Here is a 26671-nt window from a genome sequence, read left to right on the forward strand (position 1 = left end):
GCCAAAATTAAATGAAAGCAGATTCACTTTTTGCATTAAAATATTGATTCAGTGTTGGGGGCGAGTAATCACGTAAGGATTTTCCTTAAAGACTGCGGCTCTGCTTTAAAGCAGCCACATTCAGCTAATTCACTCTGGCAGTTCCTTTATTGGTTGCTGATGATGCAGTATTGATTTCTGAACAGTAGAGTCACTAGTGCGTGCTTCAAAATGCTGCAATCGGGGCCGGCAGCGATTGGAAACAGCCATTCCAATGTACAAACAAGGTCAATAGGGGCCGGCAGCGATTGGGAGCAGCCATTCCAATGCACAATCAAGGTCAAGTAAAGGACAATGCAGCAAATGGTTACAATAAATGAAGAAAAGAATATAATTCTGGTGAGGTATGCTATTATAATGAACTTGTTAAGGAAATACTCGGGTGGGTGGTATAAAAATGCTGCTTGTTTTGTGCAGGTTGGGATTATTTGGCTAATATTTAGCTGCATTCCTCAACAGATTGGGTACTTGCAGTATGTAATTTTCTTAAAATAGGTAGCACAGTTCTCAATTTCCGGGGCTGGGCAGATCTGCACACTGTAAACCATTTGAAGTTCACGATTTTAATGCAATTTTAGACCAGTGTTGCCGGCAGCAAGTAAGCAGCAACCCCCCACCCCCCAATCACCCCTCAGGGACGTTTAACCCTATCTTTCTGTGCAGGCAGTCTCTTAGTTTGTTCCAGCTTGCAAGAGGAAGAAAGTAGTGAGAACCAGGGTAGAAACACATGACACTATCGCACATTGCGACTGAAGGTCAAAGTGGCATTGCGGTGGAAAGCAAAATGCTGATGCATGTTGACAAGTCAGCTAAGAGCAGCTGCCATGTCAAAGCAATTGCAGAATTAACTCCCTGCACCCATTATTGCAGAAAGTACACATCTGAAACAAACAAACTTGTAACAGTTTTCATCCGATTACAATTAGTAAATGTTATTATTCTATTCAGTTAGAATTGTGCTGTTTAACGGGGGGAGGGGGGGTTGAAGTAAGTTTATTATGTTTTGAAAAGGGAACAAATAGACAGGCGTCTTTAATGTAATTCTGCAGCTGAAATTCAACATCATAGCTGCTGTATACCCTTGATTTTTTTCCTCTTGTCGTGTGGGACTGGAAGAACACTTAGGTATCAGAACTTTACGCCTCACTTGCAGTCCGAAGCCAGGGTTGTCATGCAGTCCTTGGCCAGTAATTTAGTTTGCAGGTCACATCTGCCCAGGCGACTACCCAGGCTTCATTATTATGATGCATTACAGCCTGAAATAATTGCATACCTGGAACATCTGCGGCTGTCATGTTCAGCACCTTCATGTGGACAGCTCCAAGGCAGACACTGGAGGTCAAATGTACTCCTGCTGTTTTCTTGTTCCAAGTGGACGCAGTATGGTCTCTTTTAGATCTTACAGTTCCTCATATTATAGATTGTTTCTCTCTCACAGTGCATAGTGCACACCATTCTATTTTTATGCATAGCACCTTTTTGTGCTGCTCGAAGCCTTTGACAACCAGACTTTCAGAAAATGGAAGGCTCTCACCACTTTACACGGAAGATTGTGTGGCACCTGGCAAGAGTGATAAAGAAAAGCTATTTAGAATCTGTTTTTGGTATTAACTACACCTTGCTTTGATTCTGAGTTTGAGATTGTATTCTTTCGCATTGCACATATACCGTCGTTCACATATCCAAGAAAAGACATTCTGAAGGTAACGCGTCCCTGAAACAACATGGAAATAAACATTTATTCATTCACTTAGGGGAAGTTTTGCAAAACACGATCGTCAAGGGATGGATAGGTAATAAAAATGAGCAAAACTCCTGCAGATTTTCAACCTTTAATAAGAGAATAAACACAACAATGATCTAATTTTTTGAACAAAATGTGAATGTCAATTGTTTATGATTTGCAATAAAAGGATAAAATAGATTGTTTATCTTTTGAAGTTATGATGATAGGAACAGTGGCAAAGTCAGCTCATTGACGTTTCAACTCACTCAGACTGATGGGCTAATTGTCTACTCTCTACCATCTATAAGGAACTAAGTGGGATGAACAAAATGATTATTGTCTTGTTTCCATTCAGGATGAATTGGTGCCACTAAACAATCTATTATTTCGGCTTACTCAGACCATCTTCATGTTTATGAAAATGCCACTTCAATGTACCTTGAGATATTTTTTCTCAGGACAGGGGAAGGCATGTTGTTGAGACAACATAGCAAATCTAAGTATTCATATAGTTTGTACTGTGGCAAAACAAAAACTGGATGAACGCAATAAACAGAAGTGTTCAAAAATTCAAAACTTACAATGTCAATTCTGATGATCTCAACAATATAAAAACCTAATGCAAGTAGGCATTAAATTTTTATGCACATCAGTTTATTGATGCTATTTAAATGTTTGTGGTTTTCTATAATGTAATTCTACGTGGCTTTGAAAGACTGTGGATCAAAGGTATCTATATTACTTCTTCCTAAAAGTACCTTTGTAAAAATATCCTGAAACTGTTAATCAATTTTCTATACTCAATGATGGAGCCTGAATATTTTTTGGGTGGGGTAGGGGGTGGAGGTGTCTGTAAGTGAAGTTGGTGGAGGTTGATGATTATTTTGGAGTTTCTTTGGTCTTTTTCATTAATTTTGCTTGAAGGACATTCTGTCCCAATTATACCTGTGCTTGAGGATAAGCTGAAAGGTCATTTATATAGGCCAATAGTGTTAGGTTTCTTTATTCCAACTTAACACAACTGCTCATGTTGAAATTATGGAAAGCTTATTAGTATTTGTAAAGAATACAAAGATAAATTGACAATCTTCACCCGAAGCAGCAGTACCTTGGACTTACTAAAGTATCAATTTTTTGTAATTAACAATTTCAATGGCTATTTTTCGCACATTAAAATGTTCAACTTTAATAAGAAAAATGACCACATTCAAAATTCAAAACCTTCCCATTTCAGGCTGTTCAGGACCAGCATAAGAAGTGCTTCAATGGAAAAGAAAATAAGACAAGACGCAAATCAGGACTGGCTTCTGATTTGCTACTGCCCATATCACTTTCCTACCAAAATCCAATTTTACCCTCAATAACTGTTCATTGAACTCCTTCAATATCCAACAAGGCAAAGTAACCTTGGAAATAAAGGACAATGGATTTTGGTTTCCTTTCATCCTATCATTGGCAATAAAAATTGACAAGTGTTGGGTTCCCTTCTGGGTAAGAATTATTCTTGGCAAATGGCAGTCTTGCATTTTAAATATGTTTTTGGACAAGGCAGCACAAGAGGGGGAGGGGGGAGGGGGAGATGAGAAAGAGTTACAGTTGCATTACCAAAGTCAAGATATCATCTGACAGCTCAAAGTGGCTTCCAACTCAATCCTTTTTCAGAACAGTTTCCGCTAGCTTACAAACCATCTTAAATTAGTAAGAAGTCTTACACCAGGTTAAAGTCCAACAGGTTTGTTTTGAATCACTAGCTTTCGAAGCATTGCTCCTTCCTCAGGCGAGGATTCACCTGAGGAAGGAGCAGTGCTCCGAAAGTTAGTGATTCAAAATTAAACCTGTTGGACTTTAACGTGGTGTTGTAAGACTTCTTTCTGTGCTCACCCCAGTCCAACGCCGGCAACTCCACATCATCTTAAATTAGGTTAGATCATACAGAGACTAGGATATACAGAAGGCAGGCTTAAAATCTGTTACATGCCAAACGTCTTCCAGTTCTGACCTGAAGTGTTGGGTCAGATTGTAAATTGCACCATGGTTCTTGCCCCTGATGAAAAAGTTGGTGGTGAACCTATCCCTACTCTGGTATTTGCACCACAGCCTTTTAATGCTCAGTTAATTGGTCCTGAGTGAAACTCCCAACCCCATCTTCTGAGAAAGCTCCCCCTTGAGAACTGCCTGCCAATCATGTGGCTGGGACCATATCCAGCTCCCAATGGTCTTTTTACTGGAATCAGATTAGGAGGGAAGGTGGGTTTTCAGGAGGGACAGGCTGGGAGGCCCCTACCTAAAGGGAGAACAGGATGTACACACTAGGAGTACTTATGTGTATCCTGCACATCAGCAGGATGTACACACTAGGGGCTTTTCACAGTAACTTAATTGAAGCCTACTTGTGACAAAAAGTGATTATTATTATTATTATTGTAGGCGTGAAGGGAAAATGGGGGAGAGAGGAAGGGAATGCCTTGGGAGTGCTTCCCAGGAGCCAATAAGCTCAGAGGAGCTGTAAACAGGGGTAATCCCCACCCCTTTCCCATCAATAGCCTAAGGAGTGAGACTCTGGATAGTTCAAACCTGGCAAAAACTGCAGTGCAGGGTGGGAAAATGGTGATTGTAATGGACTCCAATTGGCTTTATTGGTTGGCCAATTGGAGTATGAGCTCCCTCAATGATAGCTCATTGAGGGGGCCCATATAATCACCTGTGTAGGCTTTGTGAGCCAGTCTTGAATTGACTGGACAGCTAGCAGCACTGTTTGTAGCTGCTCCTGTAATATCGTTATTGTAAATAAATATTGGTGTGGTGACGGAACTCCTGCCTCCCATGGATTACTACAGTGGCGACGAGGTAAACTAAGAATTTTGCGGAGACCAGCTGCGGCACTCGGAGGGTAAGCCTTGCCATTTTAAAAATGCCGTTTTTTGGAAGGTTAGAGGCATTCGACCCGGCTATTGAGGACTGGTCCCAGTATGTAGAGAGAATGTGTTACTTCTTCCGGGCAAATGATATACTGACAGACGAAAGGAGACAGCTTATCCTGCTGTCGGCGTGCGGACCCTCAGCTTTTGCCATTATACGTAGTCTGACTTATTCCGATGCGCCGGACACAAAAACTTTCCAAGAAGTAACGGAATTGGTGAAAGAGCACTACGACCCAAAACCGCCCCTCAATTTGCGTAGGTACAGATTCTACACAGCGAAGTGGGAAGACAGGGAGTCAGTCACGAATTTCTTGACCCACCTGAGAAGGCTGGCGTAAAAATGAGTTCGGCCCAACGCTAAATGAAATGCTTCGGGACCGGTTAGTGTGTGGTATAAACAACCTCACAATACAGAAACGCCTGCTGGCGGAAACGGAGCTAGACTGCAGGCAGGCGTTACAGCTCGCACTGTCCCTAGAAAAGGCAGCAAGTGGGGCGCAGGAACTACAGGGCACGCCAATGGAGGTAGATACCTGTGAGAGGGACTACCACAACGGGTCCTGCTACCAGATAGCCGCTCTCAAAAAAACCTGAGGAATAGAGGGAAAAAGGAAAACCCCAGAACTGCCCCCAAGTCTGCCAGGACTAACTGGAGACAGGGGGAAGTACCGGCTGAGGCTCCCCAACAGAGAAGGACCGTTTCTAACACCAGACAGAGTGGGGTAACAACGACAGAAACCCTAGAAGGAGGTGGAAAAAGAGGAATAGCAGGTGGGGACACAGGGAAGTACACAACCTAGACACCCCATCCTCCTCTGAAGGGGAACAATTATATAATATTGCAACGAAGAAAGCAGAACCCATTAAGATTACCCCACGGGTGAACGGGCGGCCGACAATAATGGAAATAGACACGGGTGCGGCCTTATCAGTAATGGGAGTGGCAGCATTTAGAAAAATCAAAGATGGACTCCAGCCACTAACCCTAACAAAAACATTGACGAAACTTAAAACCTACACGGGGGGACCCCTGGAAGTTCTAGGCACGACTCATGTACCCGTGGAATATGAGAAACAATTGCTCAGATTACCGTTGACGATAGTAGAGGGCTCCGGACTGAGCTTAATTGGACGGAACTGGCTGAAAGACCTAAAAATAGATTGGATGAAAAGTTTCCATTGTGGAAGTGGGCAGTTGAGTGGAGTACTCCAAAAATTCCCGGAGGTCTTCCAGGAAGGTTTGGGGGAAATCATAGGCGCCAAAGCAACTTTGCACGTGGACCCAGAAGCCCTTCCAAAATTTTGTAAGGCCAGGCCGGTACCTTTTGCATTAAGGAAGAAAGTAGATGACGAAATAGAAAGGCTATGGCGCGACGGCATTATCAGACCAGTACAGTTCTCGGAATGGGCAGCGCCGGTGGAACCAATTTTGAAGCCAGATGGCTCGATACGTCTCTGTGGAGATTTCAAACAGACAGTAAACAAATACGCACTGCTGGACAAATACCCAATCCCGAAAATAGACAACCTATATGCCAAATTGGCAGGTGGGCTTTTGTTCACGAAACTGGACATGAGCCACGCCTACCTGCAGTTAAAACTGGACAAGGGCTCCCAGAAGTTCGCTACGATCAACACCCTGAAGGGCCTTTTTCGTTACACTAGGATACCTTTCGGAGTGTCATCAGCCTGCGCTATATTCCAGCGTACGATGGAAAATATTCTGCAGCGACTACCGCAGGTGGCGATTTATTTGGACGATGTCTTAATCACGGGTAGGACATAGAACATAGAACAGTACAGCACAGAACAGGCCCTTCGGCCCTCAATGTTGTGCCGAGCAATGATCACCCTACTCAAACCCACGTATCCACCCTATACCCGTAACCCAACAACCCCCCCCCCCTTAACCTTACTTTTTACACTACGGGCAATTTATCATGGCCAATCCACCTAACCCGCACATCTTTGGACTGTGGGAGGAAACCGGAGCACCCGGAGGAAACCCACGCACACTCGGGGAGGACGTGCAGACTCCGCACAGACAGTAACCCAGCCGGGAATCGAACCTGGGACCCTGGAGCTGTGAAGCATTTATGCTAACCACCATGCTACCGTGCTGGACAAACAGGGAACACTTAAGGAACCTGTAGGAAGTGCTCAGGCGTTTCGCAAAGGCAGGCGTACGGCTAAAAAGGGAAAAATGTGTTTTTCTGGCCCCACAAGTGACGTACCTGGGATATAAAGTAGACGAGTCAGGCTTACACCCATTAGAAGACAAGAGTAAGGGCAATAAAAGAAGCCCCAGCTCCCTTCACGGTCCAGGAGTTACGATCATTTCTAGGGTTGGTAACCTATTATGGAAAATTTATTGAAAATAGGGCGTCCATCCTAGAACCCCTCCACCAGCTACTAAAAAAGGGGCAAGAATGGAAATGGTACACCCGCCAAAACCGAGCATTTAGGGACATTAAGGAACAGTTGTCATCCGAAAATGTCCTAGAGCATTATGACCCAAGGAAGGAGTTGGTGGTCACCTTGTGATGCATCCCCCTACAGGGTAGGAGCCGTCTTAGCCCAAAGAGGAAGGAATGGGGAAGAACGGCCAATAGCCTATGCTTCGAGGACCTTGGCGATGGCTGAGAGGAAGTACGCCCAAATCGAGAAGGAAGGACTGGCAGTGATAATCGCAGTAAAAAATTTCACCAGTATCTGTACGGGTGGAAATTCACCATAGTGACGGACCATAAGCCATTATTAGGGTTATTAAAAGAAGACAAGTCAATACCCCCGATTGCATCAGCTAGAATCCAACGCTGGGCGTTGCTACTGGCGGCGTATAGGTGCGTTCTGGAGCACAGACCGGGAATGCGAGTAGCAAATGCAGATGCTTTGAGCAGACTTCCCCTCCCGGACACTCCGCCGCAAATACCAAAAGTAGAGGAGACAGTAATGACTCTAAACTTTTTGGACACCCTACCAGTAGACGCATAACATATTCGGTTGTGGACGCAAAAAGATCCAGTTTTAGCCAAGATGAAGCATTTACTGCTAACAGGGGAACTGGAAAGACCAGTGGAGCCCCAGATGTACCCATACTGGAGCAGAAGGGACCAAATAACCGTAGAAGACAGTATCCTATTATGGGGAGCCCGGGTAATCGTCCCAGCTCAGGGCCGTCAGGCAATCTTAACCGAGTTACATCACGGACACCCAGGGGTGTCTAAAATGAAGATGCTAGCTCGAAGCTACGTTTGGTGGCCAGGTTTGGACACAGACATAGCAGCCTTGGTACGTCGGTGCCAGGAGTGCCAACAGGGGCAAAGAGTGCCACCAGCGGCGCCATTGCACCTGTGGGAATGGCCAGGCAGACCGTGGACCCGCCTGCATATTGACCATTCCGGCCCTTTCATGGGCTCAATGTTTTTGGTGATAGTGGACGCCCACTCCAAATGGTTGGACGTCCACCGGGTAAACACGGCAAGCACAGCATCGTCAATTGAAAAGTTCAGGGCCTCGTTTGCAACACATGGACTTCCGGAGGTATTGGTGTCGGACAACGGAACGGCATTCACAAGTGGTGAATTTGGAAAATTCCTGAAGGAAAACGGAGTCCGTCACATCAAAACGGCCCCTTACCATCCAGCCACCAACGGCCTGGCAGAGAGAGCGGTCCAGACACTAAAAGCGGGACTCAAGAAGCAGCCGGCAGCGTCAATGGACACAAAGCTCTCCCGCTGGCTGTTTGATTACAGGACCACACCGCATTCCACAACGGGCATACCGCCAGCTGAACTTTTAATGGGAAGGCAGCTGCGAACGAGGCTGAGTCTCCTTTTGCCAAATTTAACTGGGAAAGTGGAGAAACAACAGGAGGCCCAACGCAGGGGGCATGATAATAGTCGGCAGCAGAGACATTTCCAGGTGGGGGCACCGGTTTGGGTCAAGAATGATGGGAATGGGCCAACGTGGGTCAAAGGCACGGTAGAGTCCCAAACAGGGCCCATATCCTATGAGGTTCGATAGGAGGTAAGGTGCTGAAGAAACACCTAGACCAAATAAGGGCAGCGGAACCACACCTGGAGGCAGGCGAAGCAGGACCGCTTCGAGCTGGGATAGCCCAGACGGAAAATATACCCACACCTCAGCCCCGAGCAATTTCTCCAGACCCCGTCATCCAGTCGTCAGAGACGGAGTTGGACACGCTCGACGATGCCGCCGTGACCCATCTCCCCGAGGAGGAGGAAGAACAATTTCCAAGGATGTCGTCAGGGAAAAGACTGGCACCTATAAGGTACACCCCGCCCACTTCGGAGAACGACCCGGCGGACGACACAGAGGTGACAGACCCAGACATGAGGAGCAGGAAGAAGCTCAGAGGAATGCCAGCTGGCAGGAATTCCTCGGACAATTGGCTTTATTGGTTGGCCAATTGGAGTATGAGCTCCCTCAATGATAGCTCATTGAGGGGGCCCATATAATCACCTGTGTAGGCTTTGTGAGCCAGTCTTGAATTGACTGGACAGCTAGCAGCACTGTTTGTAGCTGCTCCTGTAATATCGTTATTGTAAATAAATATTGGTGTGGTGACGAAACTCCTGCCTCCCGTGGATTACTACAGTGATTAATTGGCTTTTTAAGAGCCTTAATTGGCCCAAGGGCAGGTGGATTCTCTGATGCCTCCACATCAGAGATAAAATTGCAGTGGGGTTGGTGGCCAGAACATTGGTGCCATGAACTACACCCAAATTTACGTTCCTCAAGCACCTGCCAGGCACTCCCCACCCCCACTGTCTCCTGTTAACTTTGATTCTCTTCCCATACATGCTGCCAGACCTGCTGAGTATTTACAGCATTTTTCTGTTTCTATTTCAGATTTCCATTGTCTGCAGTATTTTGCTTTTGTTATTTTCTGTTGGTTGTTTCAAATATCAAAACAAATGCAGCACCATGAGTGATGACAATCCTGGGCTTTGGTTGCAATTAAAATAATTCATGGACTTAATTGTTGTACAGGATATGCATAAAATTATTCACCTTGAAATGGTGAAATATATTTTTTAAAAATCAAAATGTGACACCAGAAAGCACTTTCCCCATTTTGGTTACAGATCTACATTTTTTTCAGCTTCATTCAGGATTGTTTGACATACTCCATTACTCCCAGTAAATCCAGAAATGTCAGCCTTTCATTTAATTAATGCTATTGATAGGAGAAATAAGGTTAATTAATCATACTTGACCACACAATTCTCAATATTTAATTTGATCATTGCTGTACTTGGATGAATATTTCTGGGTTTAACTTACTTGTCATGCTTAAAAATAGATAAATTTAAATGATGCATTATTTGCTGAACTGTTAATTTACATGTCAAGTGGCAGATAATTACAGGTAGGTTTTAAAAAGGGTAAATATGACGAATCTTAATTAGAAACTATTTTGATGCAAATGTGACTGTGCTCCATTCTCAACCACCCCAACCTATCGTCAGTCTTTGATAAATTGACCACACCATATTCTCCCAATGCCTCTCTTCCATCGTCCAGCTGAATGTGACTGCCCTCATCAGGCTCCTTCTTGTCTATTTAATTGCAGCAAGGCAATCATGGTTTCTCGTACCATTTCCACATTCACGCCATTACCTCTGGAGTTCCCAAGGATCCAGCTTTGGACCTATCCTATTTTTCATCTATACATTGCCTCTGAAAAACATCTTCCAAAATCATGGGCGGGATACTCCAATAATGGGGCTATGTCCCCAAGCCGGCGTGAAAACTGCCGCCAACCCGTCTGGTGTCGATGGCCCCAGAACGCGAGGAATTCTCCCCATTCTAGGGGGCTAGGTTGCCGCCGGAGTGGTTCCCCCCAGCTCCAGTCGGGACCGAACGGCCTGTGCGCGGAATGGCTGGCGTATTTCCGCGCATACGCGTGTGTTCCCCTCTCCACGCCGGCCCCCTGGCAATATGACGGAGCCCTACTGTGGCCCGGTGCGGAGTAAAGTAGGCCCCCATGGAACCAGCCCACCCGCCGATCGGTAGGCCCCGATCGCGAGCCAGGCCACCAGCCCCCCAGGACACACTTACCTTCCAGATCCAGCCGTGTGTGAGGTGAGTAATCCACGCCAGCGGGACTGGGCCAAACTCGCCGGCCACTTGGCCCATCGGGGCCCGGAGAATCGCCGGGGGGGGGGGGGGGCGCTGCCAATGGCCCCCGACCGGCGTGGCGGGAATCCTGCCGGTGCCCACAAAACAGCCCCGGAGAATAGGGAAGCCGGCGTCGGGGCGGGATTCGCGCCTCCCCCTGAGGATCCTCCGACCCGGCACAGGGTTGGCGAATTCCGACCCACATGTCAGTTTCCACATGTCTATTGACACCACTCTGCTCTACCTCATCACCTTTCCCGACCCCTTCACTGTCTCCGATTTGAAATGCTATTTACTCAACATCCAGTCCTGGGTGATTCGAAACTTCCTCTGATTCAATATTGGAAAAACTGAAGCTACTGTCTTTCTTCCAAATAATAAATGATGTCCCACAGAAGCTTAGAAGAATTACAGAAAAGTTACTGCACAGAAAAAGGCCATTTAGCCCATCATGTCTGCGCTGGCCTAAACTAAAATTAAAAACCAGTCGCCCATTCCAATCCCACCTTCCAGCATCTGGTTTATAACCTTGCAGGTTACAGCATGTAGTAACTTCGCTACGGCCTGTCTTCCAACAATAACTGCATTTACTAAAGGAATAAACAGGGCTGCAGCCTCGGCGTACAATATCTGCATCCCAGCCTGGGTACCTAAGGAGATGTTGGTCCAGGTCGGAACTACAGGTTTTAAGCTCTGGTCATGCATCTCTTATTGAGTGAGCCTCCGCCTGCTCATTAGGGGAATTCATATTCCACAAAGCCCACGGGATGATCTACTGATGATCCCCCATATCCTTTGTGGCCATCAGAACATCCCTCCCTCCTTAAGTCTGTTGTCCCCTCAGTACTCCTGTGGCAAGGAGGTCTCTTGAGGCTCTTCGCAATCGACCTGAGGTTCGATGAGGTGGAAAGGGATATGAGGATACCAGTTTGGTGATCTTCGCTTCCAGAGGGAGCGCTAAAGAATTATCGATGTAGATTCCTCTTCCATGTCTGCTAACAATGGAACACCTGATTACTCTGCTTCCTTCTTGAAAACTGAGTCCTCGTCATCAGGAAGATGGACACAGGGTTCTCGATGGGCAGCGGACCTGCACTGGCGGCGGCCACCTCTGTGGCCGATGGTGAGGCTTGTAACAGGGATGGACTCCCTACTTCTAAGGTGGTCCAGGTGTTTCCTCAAGGCCTTATCCTGGACCTTCAATTTGTAGGATACGGGCCCCATTTTCTTCATTATGACTCCGGGGTCCCGACTGGAGCCATCTCCAACATTCCTCACTTCGACTAGGCTGCCAATCTTGAATATTCTTTCAGATCTCACAGAATCATAATTTATTTTCTGATTCTTTTCTTGTGACTCCACCTACCCTGCCAGGTTTGGGAATTGAGGCTTAACCTCATGCAAAGCCGGCTTCCCATTAACAGTTCCCTTTGGGGCGATTCCTGTCGTTGTATAAATTTAGATTAGCCAATTATTTTTTTCCAATTAAGGGGCAATTTAGTGTGGCCAATCCACCTACTCTGCACATTTTTGGGTTGTGGGGGCGAAACCCACGCAGACACGGAGAGAATGTGCAAACTCCACACGGACAGTGACTCAGAGCCGGGATCGAACCTGGGACCTCAGTGCCGTGAGGCAGCTGTGCTAACCACTAGGCCACCGTGCTGCCCTCCTGTCGTTGTATAAGGAATGGTCCTATAATTGAATAAAAACCATGTCAATTTGGACTCGATGGATGCTGCCGGTCGTTTTTCATGCCGATTTGGAAGGTCTGCACCGCCCATTCTACCAGTCCATTGGATGATGGGTAGTATGGTGCTGTTCTAACGTGTCTGATGAAGGTTTGGAATCCACCACTGGTGAAAGCAGTGCCATTGTCGGGAAGCAAGACTTATAGTCTGCCGTGCATACAAAAACTCTGTTGAAGTTTCTTGATCATAGTATGGGAGGTTGTGGAGTCTATGCAGCATATCTCCAACCACTTGGTGTGTGCATCCACCAGGATTAAAAGCACAACCCAAAAAAGGCCCAGCAAAGTCTACGTGTACTTGCACCCTTGGCCACTCCCATGACGTAGGGAGGCCAATGGAGGGAATTTCTGGTTTTCCTGACATTAATCACACCAAGACCGTGATGCATAACTCAAGGTGGTTTCTGCCTCTGCTACCAAACCCCAGCCAGCTACTTCCTCCCTGCAGCAAGCAACTTTCTGAGGCTGAACCAGGTCATTTTAAGACTGGGTGTTCCAATGCAAACCCTATCCATCACAATGAAAACCTCTGTATCATGATTCATCTTGGCCCCTGCCTCAGATCATTGGCTGCTGAAGTTCTAATCCATGTTACCTCTGGACTATATTAAAGCGGCTATACAAATGCAAGTTGTTGTTGTATATGCCAATGAGGATGGAAATAATGTCCTGATGTCAACATTACATTGCAGCAAATGATTTGAGGTTTTATTTGTAAAGTTCAACCAAAGTTCCCAGAGTTAATTTTGAAATAATATGTGGCTGGTTCTGTATCATTCTGTTTATTGATTGATTGATTGATTGATTTGATTTATTGTCACATGTACCGAAGTACAGTAAAAAGTATTTTTCTGCGCTGAGGAACATACACTGTACATACATAGTAGGCACAAGAATAATCAACAGGGAACATTGAAAATTGTTACATCAACAAAACAGTGATTGGTTACAGTGTGGAACAAGGGGGCAAACAAAGCAAATACATGAGTTTAGTCTAATCATTCACCATGATTTCTGCATGGTGGAGGTCTGACTGTAGATATGGGGCTGTGCACTCCACTGAGGCAGACACACAATAGGTAGGGAGAAAGAAAATTGAAATCTCAAAATGACATTCATTATCAAGAATCCTGCCAATCACAGAGATAATGGTGAAGTGCAGTCCCCAGCAGCATTGAGAATATAGATTCTTCTTTCTCAAATTGACCTTTGCATGGAAGACTTCTCTTACTCTCCTAATGGCTGGCATTCGGAAGAATGGTATTTTGTAACATGTTCTACCATGCTCTACTCAGTTACTCTATGATTCCATAACAAAACAATTAAACAATGATCAGAAACTTTCTTTGATTCAATATTGGGAAGACAGAAGCCACTGTCTTCCTTCTGAATCAAAACAACATTCCTCAGCAAACTACTCAATTAGCTGTGAAGTTTCAGTTCCTATTATCATTCTTCCCCGTCATTTCTTCAGCTCCCCCCCCCACCCCCCACAATTGCTGCTCTCACTGTGCTTTCATTGGCAAGTTCAATATAGTCAGGGAAACCTGTGGGCCCATAGTTAAATTGCAAAAGCTGTTTTAACATATTGATATTGACAGCTTTAATGACTCAGAGGAGGCTGACAGTAAATGAATATAGATTTATTTACACTATTTACAAATGTCTGCAAAACACAGCATATCACTCCCAGTACAATCCTAGTTGGGTGGACACAGCCCTATTTTGGCCTGATTTTATGTTAGTTTATCCAGCCCCAGGTGGTTGGCTTCCCCCCCAACCCCCCTCCCTTACCTGGGAAGCTCGTACTCCACAAGTCCCACAGTTAGATTAATAATGGCTTCCCCTGGTACTCATGGGGGTTATGACAACAACCCATCTCTGTCAATGGGATTGCTTGCACAAAACCTAAATCGCTGCAGTTAAATGAGGAAATTAAATGACGCGATTGTGCATTCATATTGCTACTGGACTAATAATTCAGAGGCCCTGGTTGGGAGACCTGGGGCGGGATTCTCCGACCACCCGCCGGGTCGGATAATCGGCGGGGGTTGGCGTCAATCCCGCCACCGCCGTCCTCCGAATTCCCCAACCCCCCCACAAAAGTCGGTCAGGCGTGAATCGCGCAGCCCGCCTCGGAGAATGGCAGTGACCAACGCTATGGACCCTGGGGCTGCCCGAATTCTCCCGGCTGGATGGGCCGAAGTCCCGCCGACGTGGCCACGGGTCACGCCGGCGTACATTAAACCACCTTATATAACGGCATTAACCAGTGCTGATGGTTCATGTCGGACAGCGTGGAGGTAGGTCACGGCGTGGGGTGGCCGCAGGAGAAGTGACGACGTGGCCGCAGTCTGTGTGGGGGAGGGGGTGTGTCGGAGGGGGTGTGTCGGGTGAGGTGTGGGTGGGGGGGAAAAGAGAGGGAGTGCCGGGGAGGGGGGGGGGGGAAAGAGGGTGAGTGCCGGGGAGGGGGAAGAGGACGAGGGAGGTCATCCGCCTGGCCAGGTGCCAGCCTCCAACAGTCGCGCCCATGCAGCCCATGGCATCTGGCTGTGGGGGGGAGGGGGGTTACATGTCGCCGTCTCCCCCCCTCCCCCCCCCCCTGCAGGCCGCTTTGTTTGCTGATCAGCCAGTGATATTGGCCGCCATGGCGGCAGCTGCACTTCTACATGTTGCCCTGGGGAGGAGGAGGAGGAGAGTGCCACGGAGGTGGCGCAGGCTGCCGTAGAGGAGCATGCTGCAGAGGGGCAGCCGCCCAGGCTGGAGGGCCACCCACATGACAGGACGAGGCGGAGGTGGTTGCACCACGGCGACGGAGACGCCCGAGGTCCCGTGTGTACAGGCCCCGCTCGTCGTACCAGGACCTCTAGGACCGGGCATGCAGGAGGAGACTCCGGATGAGTCGGGAAACCGTGGCACACATCTGCCACCTGATGGCATGCCTGGCACCGGGTGGCACTGGGGGAGGAAACCCTCTCCCCGTGTCAGTCAAGGTTACGGTGACCCTGAACGTTTTGCCACAGGATCATTTCAGGCGCCGAGTGGGGACCTGTCCGGCATCTCGCATCGGTGCACCGGTGCATCCGGGCAGTGACAGACGTCCTTTATGCCATTGTGGACCGCTACATCCAGTTCCCTGGGACCGGGCCAGCCAGGATGCCCGGGCAGCGGGCTTCGCTGTGACGGCCGGGATGCCCATGGTCCATGGGCGATTGATGGGATACACCTCACCATGCGGTCACCTGCAGATAACAGAGCCGCGTTCACCAATAGGAAGTGGACGTATTCCACGAACATACAGGTGGTCTGCGACCACCGCATGATGATCCTGGCCTGCTAAAAATGCATTTCAGGTGCCTGGACCGCTCTGGAGGGGTCCTCCAGTACCCGCTAGATAGGGTCGGCCGCATCGTTGTGGCCTGCTGCGTCCTGCACAACCTATCCCAGCAGAGGGGCGATGTGCCGCAGGCAGAGGAGGAGGAAGTGGAGGAGCAGCAGGACAAGCGCAGACCTCCCCAGATGAGGAGGATGGGGGAAATGGTCAGGACAGACGGGCTGGATATGGGCGGGAGGCTGCCTACCGTTACCGGCTGATAGTCGTCTGGTTCACTAACTAGGGGGGCATGAGAATCGCCGAGTATGGGCACAGACCGCACACCACGGCACCAGCTGACCACCCTCACCCCCCCACCCCACCCGCATGCACACCACCCCGCCATTGCTCATCCACCTGCGGCACAATGGGCCGGGCTCACACGGTCGCCGGTGGAAGCGTGTCTATTGCAGGCCATGGAGGATGATGACAACCCGCTCTGCGATGAGTTCCTGGCTCTACATGGTTGGAAAATGTCTGACCCATGGCCATAGTACAACCCTCCACCCGGAACCATCCCTGCATGCGGCCGTGACACTGCAGCGCACGGTCCCGTCCTCTGCCCAGGGGGATGGCGAGGGCGATCCGGGAGCAGGGGGGGGCACACTCATCTGGGGCTGACGTAATCTCAGCCCTCACACACACACACTACGTCTAGATGGTTCCCCAGACGGTACAGCTGAACTGGAGGTGGACTCCTGAGATTCCTGCCCTGTGACTCGGGATCCCTTTGGCGTCCGTTTCCTGGGGCGGCCCGGCCTAGATGGGCCAGGCTGCGGCTCGGGCGACTGGGGTGGCGAGCTGCCAGCCTGTCCTGCCCGCTGCCCACCAGATGCACCTGGGACAGAAGGGGGGGGGGGAGAGTCAGAGGTGCCGCGGTGTTCCGGGATCTCCTCTACAGGGGTCCCGGGATGGGTCCCAGCACCTCCTCCTCCCTCGGGGTGCCCGATGGCCCCCCGACCTCTAAATGGGTTGGGGGTGTGAATGGACTGGCCATCCAACGCCCCCCCCCCCCCGACACCTGGCGCTGCCAGTCCTGGAGGCCCACCCTGGTATCGACAAGGGTCTGCAGGTTTGCAGCCATGGAGCTCAGGGAGTTGGCCATCCCTGGCTGTGTCTGGGCGATGCCGGACAGCACATGGGCAATGGCGCCGATGCCCTCAGCGATGGCCTGCTGAGACTGGGCTATTGCCTGCAGAGGCTGGGCCACGCCCTGCTGAGAGTGGGCCATTGCCTGCAAAGGCTGGGCCATGGCATTGAGCGCCTCTGCCATCTGCCACTGGCTCTGGCTCATGGCTTCCTGTGAGAGGGCAGCCATGTCCTGGGCCACAGACGCCGCCTGCACGGAAAGCCCAAGGCCTTCCATACTGCTCCCCATGTCTGACACCATCGCACCCATTGCCTCCACCACGGACGCCACCCGTGCGGTTTCGGCCTGCGTGGCGCACATGACGGGCACCACTCCCAGCTCCTGGACGCGGGTGCACTCCTCCACCTGCGTCTGCAGCCGCCACAAGCCGGCCATCACCCCCTTCGATCATCCCTGGTTCGGTGACTGCATCGGGTCTATGGGTGGGTGTGGTAACTCCAGGAACCCGGGACCCATCTGGGCGGCAGATGTTTGCTTGGGCCAGGATGCCCTCCGACCTCCCGGCCCCTCTTCCTATCTCCACCTGCTGTACCGGTACAGCTGTGTTGTGCACACCAGTGAGTGTACCAGAAGCCTCATCACTAAAGTGCCCAACCAACGTGAGTGTCTCTGTGATGGTGAAGGGTGTTGGAGATAGCAGTGGCGTTCTATCATGAGCATTGTCCGACCCAGAATCCATGGTCCCCTGGAGTGGCGGTTCGTGTACACCCGTCCACTGTGTGTCACTGTCCTGTCTTTCGGTGTCATGTGCTTCGGTGTCCCGGGTAGGGGTGTCCCGGGTAGGGGTGTCCCGGGTAGGGGTGTCTTGGGTAGTGGTGTCCTGGGTAGGGCTGTCCTGGGTAGGGCTTTCGTGGGTTGTGGTGTCCTAAGCAGGGGAGTCCTGGGTTGTGGTGTCCTGGGCGGAGTGTCCTGGGTAGTGGTGTCCTAGGCAGGAGTGTCCTGGTAGGGCTGTCCTGGCTCAGCTGCGACGGGGGCCTGTGGCTGCCCCCCTCGTCACTGGGTGTCACACCCCTGCGTCGCCGCACTCGCACAAGACGGGGGCGTCGTCTCCGTGCTGCTCTGGGCCTGTCCCTGTCTCGTGGTCGCCTTGGGGCATCGCATGCCAGAGGGGCCGGGTCTCTCCCTGTCTCTTGGCCGCCCTGAGGCGTCCTGCGGGTAGTCGGCATCCGCGGGGACGGGTACCTTGACGTTTGGTCCTGCAATACACAACACAGCATACATGGTTAGACACGCAGGCGGTGATCGGGGGAAATGGGGGAGGGGGGAATATGGGGGAGGGGGGAATATGGGAGAGGGTGGATATGGGGGGGAATGGGGTTGGCCGTAGGGGGTCGCACTTGGTGGTGCGCCCCCGGGATCTGCATCGGCAACCTCCCAGTTCCAGGGCCCTCTCAGCTGCTGTGCCCCCTCCAGTCCTCTCACGCTCCCTGTTGTTGTGTGCGCGCTTCTTCTGTGGGGGGGGGGAGTGGGTGGCAGGGATAAAGGGCAACAGTGTTAGGCAGGGATATACCAGCAGGGCAGCGTTTTTGGCGCCGGGTCCTGGCTATCGTGCCGATTATCACAGAATCCCACCCCTGGTTTCGAATCCCACCGTGGCTGATGGTGAATTTTGAACACAATGAAAATCTGCATTTAAAAGTGACCATGAAATGATTGTTGTAATGAAGGAAATCCTTACCTGGTTCAGTCTGGCTCCAGATCCGCAGCAATGTAGTTGACTTTTAAATGCTAGTAAGCTTCAATAACAACAAATTATTTTATCATTAGTGCATTGGAGTCAACTTTCCAATTTGCTGTCAATTCCCCCACTTTCAATCCATTCTCCCTGTTCTGAAAACAAGAATCTCTCTCAAATTAAATTCAGTCCAACATATGAGAAATCGCAGGGAGTTTTAATGGGCAAAGGGAGATGGGGAAATCCCCAAGAATGGCGAAGGGCAGGAAGTGTGTCTTTAACCCTGCAATCTGGCTTTCACAACCAGTGTACATTCTCCTTATGAGCTTTCTGCATTTTCAGGCTGCAGGAGGCCAGTGCACAGTGGGGAGTGATTGTTTACTGAAATTGATGTGCTAAAAGTCTGAAATAGACAAATTGTGGTTAGCCACAGCCAAAGGCTTATGATTACAGGGTCACTTCCATCAGTCTGAAATCACAACTTTGAGAATCAATTGCAACATTTTGGGGTTACCTCCAAAGGCCTTGGATTTTACTCAGCTGCATCTCACCTTCCTTGGCATGTAGGCATCGCTTCCCACTTCCTCCTTGCTGGACTTTTGTCCAAATCATCGATGAGGGAATGCCCGCCCTTATTGGGAGCTGGAAAGTGGGTGGGAGGAGGTGAATACAGAGGGTCAACAATGGGGACAACTGTGATACCTGAGTGGAGGACCATGTGACACTAGGCTGCAAGGGCTGAATAGGAGGCTAAGGAATTGACTGCATCCCAGCCTCATGAGGCCTAATGACACACTCATTTGTGGGGGAGGTCGACTGCAATGTGATTAGTACCCACACTGAGGCAGCAATAATGAAGACAAAGGGGAAACACTGTCTGGAAGTAAAAATCCATTGTCAGGGAGGTTTGAGTGTCAGGAATTAGTGTAAGGGTGGATTGTGCCCTTGTGTCATGGGAGAATGAGGGTGAACTTGAGGGATGAGCTGCTCACAGTTATTGCAGTCTTCGTCAATCAGCTGTGTTTAGCCTGCCAGAAGAGGCAGCCAGTTGCTTGATCAGCTCCTGCACCCTTCCTTGACTATTCAATTGTGCCAATTAAATCAGGAAAGCTAAAGATGAGTGTAGTGATTGGAGCCATGGTCTTAATCCAATCTTGTGGAGACCATGAAATCGATTCAATTTTAATTTGAATTGTTTTTTTGGAGCAAGCAAGGAGATGGATTAAGGGCTTGCCCTGTCCACTCGACTTTGTAACTTAAAGAACAGAATACAATTTTTAAAAATTTGTTCCTATCAGTTTAATATCTGTTCAGTCCCTTATCTGGGGACCACATATTAAATTGATTTTTGGAGCAAGGAGTTGGACCCAAAATAGTTGGAAGCTTTTCCCCAAGCATTGAACTTCAAAGCTCATACAAGCATTAACATTACACAGATAACACTGATGTGTGCCCCTGTGCAAGGCATGTGTGCCCCTGTGCAAGGCATGATGGTGATGTCTGTCATCATTCACCAGTTTAAGGTAATGACAGGGAGCATCTTTGTGGTCCCCAGTGAGCACGCAGACACTGGTCCCATTCATCCACTCAACTGCACTTTCATCTGACACCAGGTTTGCTGCAGGTGATGTGGGGGTTCCAGTGGGGGAATGGTCGGGGTTAGGTAGCACTGAGACTCTTGAGGGTCCAGACGCTTCATCTAAGTGGTGTTGAGAGGGACAGCTGTGGAGAAGTGGCTATTCTGTGACAAGGGAGGGTGTGAAGCTCAATGGAGAGCCACTCACTAAGGGGGAAGAGGATGGATTGTTGTCCCAGAAGCATGGAGAGCTGAGGGTCAGGGCTCTGTCAGAAATCCTCAATGCTCACTCCTGGATTCTCTCTTTTCCAGAGCATGGGAAGGGATTCGCTCAGCCTGGGCGCCGGGCCGGAGAATCGCCTTGACCGGTGCGAATAGCGCCACGCCGCACCAACGTTGGGATGCAATTCTCCGCTGGCACCATTGGCGCCAATGTGGTCGGCGCGGTGCCGGTCGGGGGCCGTTCTACATGGCCCCCCGACGATTCTCGGCCCGAGATGGGCCAAGCGGCCGTAACAAAAACCCGAGTCTCACTGGCGCCGTTCTAACCTGGTCTTATCTGGCAGGACCTTGGCGTGGAAGGGTGCGGGAGCGGCCTGTGGGGGGGGAGGGGGGGTACGACCCGGGGGAGCCTCCGCCGTAGCATGGGCCACGATCGGGGCCCACCGATCAGCGGGCCGGCATCTCAGGCTGGGGGCCTCCTTTCTTCCACGCCAGCCCTGTTACGCCATGTTGCGTTGGGGCCGGCGTGAAGAAGGGAGCCACTGCGCATGCGCGCGTTGGCACCGGTGCCACTGAGCATGCGCGGACACCACGGCACCCAATTCACACCGGGACCGGCAGCTTTCCTGATTTCATTGGCACAATTGAATAGTCAAGGAAGGGTGCAGGAGCTGATCAAGCAACTGGCTGCCTCTTGTGGCAGGCTAAACACAGCTGATTGGTGAAGACTGCAATAACTGTGAGCAGCTCATCCCTCAAGTTCACCCTCATTCTCCCATGACACAAGGGCACAATCCACCCTTACACTAATTCCTGACACTCAAACCCCCCTGACAATGGATTTTTACTTCCAGACAGTGTTTCTCCTTTGTCATCACATTGATGCCTCAGTGAGGGTCCAATTTCCGTGCTGGCCCCCTGCAGGGGCCAGAAGTGCTGATCCTGAAGCCATGTTGACACTGTCAGGAAACGCAACAGCGTTTACGATGACGTCAACACTTAGCCTCAGGATCAGAGAATCCCGCCCATGATTCTGGAGAACCATGGAGCCATTTGACTTGTCTATTCTACTTACAATGATCAAGCAGAAGCAGAGACATCGACGTGCCACTGCACATGGCCAGAACCATCACCCTGCAGAGGAGCGGGGTGGTGGGGGGTGGGAGGGGTGGGGGGCGGAGAGATTTGGACCGTAGTTGTTTTGGGAGTAGCCCTACAGATGGTGGAGCATTGTAGCAGGCACTACCAGCAAAGTGCCAGAAAAAACATCATCTGTCCTTTGGGCGGGGGGGGGGGGGGGGGGGGGAGTGGATCATCTTTGACAAGTTCTGCTCGAATTGGGACCATGTGGAAAAGGAGGACACCCTCTCGCCATGACCCTTAAAGTTACCGCCGTTCTGAACTTTTATGTAAGTGGCTGGTTTCAGGACAGCACAGGTGACCTGTGTGACATTTCCCAGTCGGCCGCACACAGATCTGTAAGGGAGGTAACCGATATCCTTTATGAGAGGCCCACATATATATCAATTGGACTGGGACCAGACAAACTATAACCGCAGGGCCATGGGCTTTGCCCGTTTAGCTGGCATGACCCAGGTGCAAGGTGTGATTGACTGCATCCACGTGGCCCTGCGGTCTCTCATGCAACGCCATTCATGAACCTCAAGGGATTCCACTTCCTCAATGTCCAGATCAGAAGCGCAAAATGCAGGTGTATCCCCATTTCCTGGGGAGAGTCCATGACAGTTACATCTTGGACCACTGGCAGGTTCCTGACTTTGAGTTGGAGCAGCGGCTGGAGGGATGGCTCCTGGGGGACAGAAGGTACCCACTCAGGAGGTGGCTGATGATGCCAGAGTGGAGGCCACAAAGACGCGCGGAAACTCACTACAATGAGGCTCATGCATAAATAGCTGGTCGGCAGGAGATTGAACTGTTGAAGATACAGATCTGGTGCCTGGATTGATCTGGGAGTGCCCTGCAGTAAAGCTCCCAGAGGGTGTCCCACATAATTGTGTTCCTCTGCATTCTCCAGAACCTGGTGTGGAAGAGGGTATACCAGGTGGAATAAGAGGAGATAGGAGAGTGACAGATCGCCTCGGATGAGGAGGAGGTCGGGGAGGGCGGCGAGCGTCAACCCACAGATGAGGAAGAAGGAAGTTGGGCGATGGCCACGGCCCACATGGGGCGCAGAGCTAGCAACACCCTCATAGTCTCTCAGTTTGGGGAGTGAAGAGCTCTCCATCCATGACATCTCATCAGTAATGTGGTGTCAGCAGTAGATTCTCATCATGGTGCCCAAGTTCATGGGCAAAGTGTGAAAGCCATTGGCTGGACATTGAGGGAGAATGATGATGACTTGCATTGAGGACTAAGCAATGCTCCTCTCATCCTCAGCAACATGACTGACTCCTGTCATGACCTCTCACCTGCTGCAGCCCCCACTGAGGGCAGGGATCCTGGTGTTTTCCTCCAACTTACATCCGAGGTGGGCATCCTCTCTAAAGTTTGTCAGCCCTCAATCTCTGCATCACTGGAGAAGAGTGGCAGACATAGAGAAGAGGCCTCAGCATTGATGCTGCGTGGGGCTCAGAGGGGGTGAAGGGGGAGAGTGCTGTACCAGCAGTAGCACGTATTTATTGCATTGTCAGTGTGGGAGGTGGGAGAGACATTGTGCTGCCATTCGCACACTGCACAGGGATGAAGCATTGGGTGTGCGTGGGGGTGGAAATGACAGGATGGAAGATCTGCTGGTGAACAAAGTGATGTTTAATGCAAGAGCCATATTACAGTGGTGACCTATCTCTATTAGTTCCTAGGTTCACCCATGCCCTCTAAGTGTCGAGAGTTTCTTACGTCATCGGCCAGGCTCCGAGTGCTGGATCCCTGTGATGTTCTTTCCTCCACTTGCTGTGGATCATCAGCTATGAGGTGCTCACCAGTCAGTGACCCAGAAACCTGTCTACTAGTTAATCCCCCCAAGCTGTATCTGCGCTGCTGGAGGGTGACAAGTGTGATGCCTCTTCTATGTTTGTCTCTGAGTTATCTTCCTTAAAGCTTCTTGTAGCTGTGGTGTCCAGAGGGCAAGAGGATGAGCCGGGCTGGGTGACTGATAATACTGCAAGGGCTGGATGATGGCATGAGTGCATGATGGGAGAAAGGATACTCACGTGAGGCTTCAACTATGATTGCGTGTCGGGAGGGTTCTCACTTTTGTTTGATGACCCACTTCTTCTGCGCAGGTGCGGTCTTGCTCCTCTCTCGAAAGCACAAGGGCTCATTCCTCAAAGGGCAGAAGGCATTGGAGCTTGGGCATTACTCCGGCAGGATATGCCTGCTCACACTTGTTATATTCCACTTTATCCAGCAGAGATACAGATAGGGAGAATGCAGGCCAATTCAGATAGTGTTGAGGTATGGCATGCGTGGGACTTGAATGGGAACGAGTGTGAGGAGCAAAATAGCTACTGGGTGGGGGGGGTTGGGGATTGTGGGAGGAGGGGGAGGGCTGCTTGATAGGTGTTGGCAACCCACTGGGTGAGAGACCACCTTGGAGGTGTGAGGGGTTTGTGTGTGGGTGGCAGCGGGAGACTGAACGAGGCAGTCATGCCCTGGCAGTGCTAAGAAGGTCATGTATCTTCTTTAGGCACTGTTGCCCCTTCTGCAGTGAGCTGACACTGACTAATCCAGGGAGGATTGTGACCTTGCTGGAAGGATGTCTGTGTTCACATGGGTGTAGTCAGTTCCTCCTCTGCTGCACACCATGCAGGAGTTTGGTGAGGGCTCATTTGGTGAATCTAGGTGCTGGCTTCCTGATAGCCATCACCCCGACCGGATCTGGAACAAGTGCTGGGGAGATGTTTATATGTTTCTATTAACATTTATATGTTTATATGCAATCTCGCTGACTGCAGAGAGTAAGTTGCCCTGGGGTGAGTGAATCAGTGGGAAGCCACCACGAGCGCTGCGTGATTCATGTGGAAAAAATACATTTTCTGAGAAGCTCGAAGTTCCCTGAGGTTTCCCGACACTCACGTTGGCAGGATTTGGAACGGATTTCTCCCGGAATCAACACTTTGCCAAATTTTGGTAAGATTCCGCCCATTGTAATCCCTTGGTGGAATCCAGCCTGAGAAATGTTGAAAACTGCCAATATAACCAATAATTGCAGATAAACAAGCGAACACTTCTGATGAATAAATTCTGAACTTTTATTCATTTAAAGCAGAAATTGTAATCATTTTCACATGTGCTACCCTTATTAAGCTGTGAAAAGATTGTCCACCCTATTCTTGTACTTTACAAGGTTGCAATGGTCAGAAAATGTATTCTTGAGACAACAAAGGAATATGTCTTGCTTGAAAGAAATTTTGCCACTATTACCTTAGTTCTGTTTTCCAACTTGAAAAGGCAAGGATGTTTTCAATCCTTAATATCTCCACACATATCAATGTCACTTGGCTTTGGCAAGTTACACTCAGAAATATTTCACTATTGTATGGCACAGTAACATTACACAACAGTCATGCAAGTGATATATTGTACTGAAAAAATATAATTGCAATTCTTATTAAGAAACAGAATTTGCATAGCTTTGCAGAAAACCTTATGCAGTATTGATACTCATTTAAATCTCCTGCACTGGGTCAAATATAACTCTATTTTTTTCTGTCTGTAAACCACTTATTGATTTGATAAAGTGGAGCAGATCTCACCCTGATCACTTGCAGTCAGAGTGATGCTACAAGATATATTTGAAATAAATGTTACACAAATAATACAAGTAATTATCAAAATTTCATTTGAACTTCTGTCACAGTATCAATGGTCATGATCATAATAACAATGTCATCAATGTTTATGGCCAATATTAATCCTATTTAACCTAAACTGTTTTCTGCACATTGTTTGGTGTATTCCTGAATTTTATTCCTCAAATGTAGTGGATAATATTAAGTTAAAGAGCAATAATCATCATAAGACACCTTCTAGAAATTAAAGTGCATCCTAAAGCATTGCCGTATGCTATTGTGAAATGCTACATATATTTTTGCTATTTATTTTTTTCCCTCTCCTTTTCCCTGCAGGAGTCATTGGCCATCAGGAAATTTGTTACAGGCAAAAGGGTCGAGACAATCCATGCCAGCAACTTGGTTCTCTGTCACTCTCTTTCTTTCAGTTGTAAACAATCTGTCCCGGTAAAGATACACAGATCTGAGAGAAAGTGAACAATAGAGCCTCAAACTCTGGTCAAGACAGCTGCCAGTGGTCACTGCTGTTTCTTTTAGGAAAAGTGGAAGGACTTTCATTTCCTTTGTTTAAAGGAGAAATAAAAGTGAAGCATTGTGCAAGCTTTTGTGCAAAAATGCCGATCTTTTGGAGTCTGGGAGTGTGCATCTATAGATATTTCAAATGAGAAATGGACAATCAACAACCTCTTTATTCCTCATTGAACAGTAGTAAAATAAAGCTTTTTATACTAAATCTATTGGACCTTCCTTTTCATTCTTATCTACTCATAATAATCCGCAGTTATCTCCAGTTTTAATCCACTATTCGGGTTGCCTTTTGACATGTTCCAAACTCTTATCTAACGGATTTCAGCTCTGTTAATAACAGATAACCCAAGCTATACGGTGCAATAACTTGATCTCTTCATATTATTTCAGTGGCTTGCCTTCATATCTCCATTGTGAATTTATAAGTGAATGTTGCCTGCATTGGTAACATATGGAAAATTCTGTTTACTGAGGTTGGTGGTATCCTATCCACCTTTACGCACATTCACCAATAATCTTAGACAGAACACAGGGTAATCAAATTTGATTCATATCGTTAATATTTCATTCACAGAGATATTCAGAATGCTGTACTGTCCAATCCATGTAAAATAAAATTAAAGATGCAAAGAACTGTTACTTGCAGTTTCTCTTTCTGCATCAAATTAACAGCTTAAATCATCATAAACTTTCAAATTTGCTTCTGAAAGAAAATCAGGAGCAATCTAAGGAAATTATTGGAGAGGCACAAAGCTGCAATTTTATTGTAGGCAAATTAAAATTATGTTCATCCATTATTGCTTCAGTTCATAT

The 26671-nt window shown here is 48.9% G+C and overlaps 1 long non-coding RNA gene across 1 annotated transcript; it reads left to right on the forward strand.

Moving 5' to 3' along the window:
• Nucleotides 1–83: 83 nt before the first annotated feature.
• LOC119972570 lies at nt 84–26063 on the forward strand. The gene is made up of 2 exons (XR_005462082.1): nt 84–383; nt 25667–26063. It is a non-coding gene; the product is annotated as an uncharacterized LOC119972570 (long non-coding RNA).
• The last annotated feature ends 608 nt before the right edge of the window (nt 26064–26671 follow it).

This window comes from Scyliorhinus canicula, chromosome 10 (genome assembly GCF_902713615.1).
Source record: "Scyliorhinus canicula chromosome 10, sScyCan1.1, whole genome shotgun sequence".
NCBI classification, from domain to species: Eukaryota; Metazoa; Chordata; class Chondrichthyes; order Carcharhiniformes; family Scyliorhinidae; genus Scyliorhinus; species Scyliorhinus canicula.